The following is a 3,315-nucleotide window of genomic DNA, read 5'->3' as shown; positions in this document are numbered from 1 at the left end:
CCACTCTAATCTAAAAACTCTCACTTTGCATTTATCCAGGTTGAATTCCATCTGCCATTTCTCAGCCCAGCTCTGCACCCTGTCTATGTTGCACTGCAGGGTAAAAACAAGGACTGCAGATGCTGGAAACCAGATTCTAGATGAGAGTGGTGCTGGAAAAGCACAGCAGTTCCGGCAGCATCCGAGAAGCAGGAAAATCGATGTTTCGGGCAAAAGCCCTTCATCAGGGCTTTTGCCCGAAACGTTGATTTTCCTGCTCCTCGGATGCTGCCTGAACTGCTGTGCTTTTACAGTACCACTCTAATCTAGAATATGTTGCCCTGCAGCCTGCAATAGCCCTCGATACTATCAACAGCATCTCCAACCTTTGTGTCATCTGCAAATTTACTAACTCACCCCTCAACCTTCTCATCCAAGTCATTTATAAAAACTACAAAGAGCAGAGGTCCAAGAACAGAACCCTGCAGGACACCACTCAACACTGACCTCCAGGCAGAATACTTTCCATCTACAACCACTCTCAGCTTTCAGTCAGCCAGCCAATTCTGAATCCAGATAGCCAAATCTCCCTGTATCTCATATTTCCCAACTTCATGAATAAGCCTACCATGGGGACCTTATGAATGAGCCTACCATGGATACAGGGAAAGTGCGGGTAAATGGCGTTGAAATGCCCATCAGCCATGATTGAATGGCAGAGTGGACTCGATGCACCGAACGGCCTTACTTCCACTCCTATTTCTTATGGTCTTAGACTGGGTCTAGGTTTATGTGCTTGTTGATGGAGTCTGTGGCTGAGTACCATTTATATAATTTACAGGATTCCATGCAAAGATTGCATGAAACACTATATAGGGCAAACAGGCAGACAACTAGCAATCTGCATCCACGAACACCAACTAGCCACTAAACACCACGACCACCTGTCCCTTGTTGCCATACACACAGATGACAGGGACCACAAATTCAACTGTGGGCAACACAACAATCATATGACAAGCTAAACACAAGGCAGCCAGAGAACTTCTAGAAGCATGTCACAAACACTTAAGGTCAGTGAATCCATCAACTGGAAGAAATCATTCAGCAAATAATCTGTAAGCATATTTATGGGACAGCTAGTGATTCTTCTTGCTATTTAAGTGTCCAGCTGCACAAAGTTTAAAATGGGAGGGGGTCATTTTCCAACTTCTAAATGGCACAACTGATATCAAATCAATGTGACATCATGATCAGTCTGAGTTTTATGAGCATTCATAGCCAAAACCAGGCGCTGGTAAGCCCATTTTTCTCTCAAAATATTTTGAAATGGACAATAAAACTGACTTTAAACATCCTCAGTCAGATTGGTGAATCATATTGGACTAAAAATGTTTCCAAAGGACTACAATAGGAAACAGGAACAGAAGGCCGTTCAGCCCTTCAAGCCTCTCCATCATTCAGTAGGATCATGGCTGCTTCAACATTCCTCACACCCACTTCCCTGTCCTTTCCCCATGACACTTGATTCTTTCTTTGCACAGATATTGCCAGACTTGCTCAGCTTATTCATCTGTGGCCAGACAGGCCGCTCAAAATGATGGATTTATGATGGATTTACAAAAAATGGACAATAAATGAAGTGTGCTATGAAATTGGGAGAAGCATTGACCAAAATAACTATGCTAACAAATATGATGCACATCCATACAGACTGTAGCTACAGACTGACAGTATATAATTGACCCAGCAGCTGCAGACAATACAATATACAACCTGAATGCCATCCCCAGATCAACTGGAAACATTGAGTTGTTTACCAGACACAGGGGCACCTCACACCCTTATCTGGAGAGGGCCACCTGACTTGTGTGCACCTAACACATCCAAGAATGGATGCCCAAGGACGAACCTGCCATCCACATGCCAACATTTGGTTGGGTCCGATCGATCAGGATCGATTTATTGGAGGACACTGAAAACTGTACCAAAAGGGCACAAACAACTACTAAGCATAAGAATCGCTGCAACACCGTCCTCAGGAGCAGTGACTCCAGACCAACCACTATGAAGAGAAGACACCTCTGGGTCAACAAGGAGAAGACGTCCAGACAATCATCGCCACGCGGATCAAGGCCAAGATCTAGTGTGGTGGCATATGATCATCCAGATTGAAGTTAAAACACAAGATATTTGATTAGGTTTATAGTGTAAATTGCTCGTTTATAATGTATTTTGTTACAGTATTGTGTTCAATAAATAAATATTATTGCTTATTATTAAGAGCTGACTCGCAGCTTCTTTGCTAGATAGAAGAGTTAAACACACAGCACTTTCTGTTTGAGTTTCCCTTTTAAACGACATGAGAATACAAGTGGTGCTTTTTTCCAAATTTTTACTGGTTTAGATGTAACTTGGGTGCTCGAGGAAATTAGGATGTTTAATTTAATATTTTAAAAAATGTACACTGAAACAATGATGAGCTACTGATTGTATGACTGGTTCAGGAAAATAAATTATTTAAGGCCAGAGAAAATGGCCTCTTAAAGAACTTTTAGTTACAATTTAGTAAATTCAAATTGCTGAAAATGTTTAGGTAACTCTAAACCATGGGTGAAGTTTAAAAGTTGTTGCGAAATGTCCAGGATGAAAAACTTGCTTATATCAGGCAAGATTTTTGATGGTACACTTGCCACTTTTTTAATTTTATACCAACTGCAAAGAAATGGAAACTTTTTTCAATACGGTGTTGTCACATTTTGTAATTTCAGATTATACTACCATGGGAAAGCTTGGTGCACTATTTGTAAAAGTGCTATTATTGAACTAAACTCTTTCTCAAGGATTAAATAAACAGCAAAACAGGTCTTCCAGGTTTGGTTTGAATTTCTAGCCGGGTGTCTGATGCTAGAAACAATGAAAGGTATTGAACATTCCATTGATTGTTCATGGCTACTGTTGTTGTGACAACTCTATTCATCAGAATTCTGTTCAGGATTATTCTCAAATTAAGCCACTAGTGGAACAGTTAGCTACCCTCTCACAGTTGCCTTATGTACAGGAGCTGTTAAAGTGACTGCCCCTGATGCTGGAACTTTAATTACAGAAAATGGCAAGTAGTTGCTGTGAAAACAAGAGGTGTAGTTTGCCTTGACCTAACTGTTCTTCATTACAAGGGACCTATCACAATGGAAGTACGGCTCTGTACTTAGTCATAGACATGTACAGCACTGAAATAGACCCTTCGGTCCAACCCATCCATAACATGACAGCACTGAAATAGACCCTTCGGTCCAACCCATCCATAACAATCAGATATCCCAACCTCATCTCGTC

Source organism: Chiloscyllium plagiosum, chromosome 11 (genome assembly GCF_004010195.1).
Source record: "Chiloscyllium plagiosum isolate BGI_BamShark_2017 chromosome 11, ASM401019v2, whole genome shotgun sequence".
In the NCBI taxonomy this organism is placed as follows: domain Eukaryota; kingdom Metazoa; phylum Chordata; class Chondrichthyes; order Orectolobiformes; family Hemiscylliidae; genus Chiloscyllium; species Chiloscyllium plagiosum.
This window is presented reverse-complemented; position numbering follows the sequence as displayed.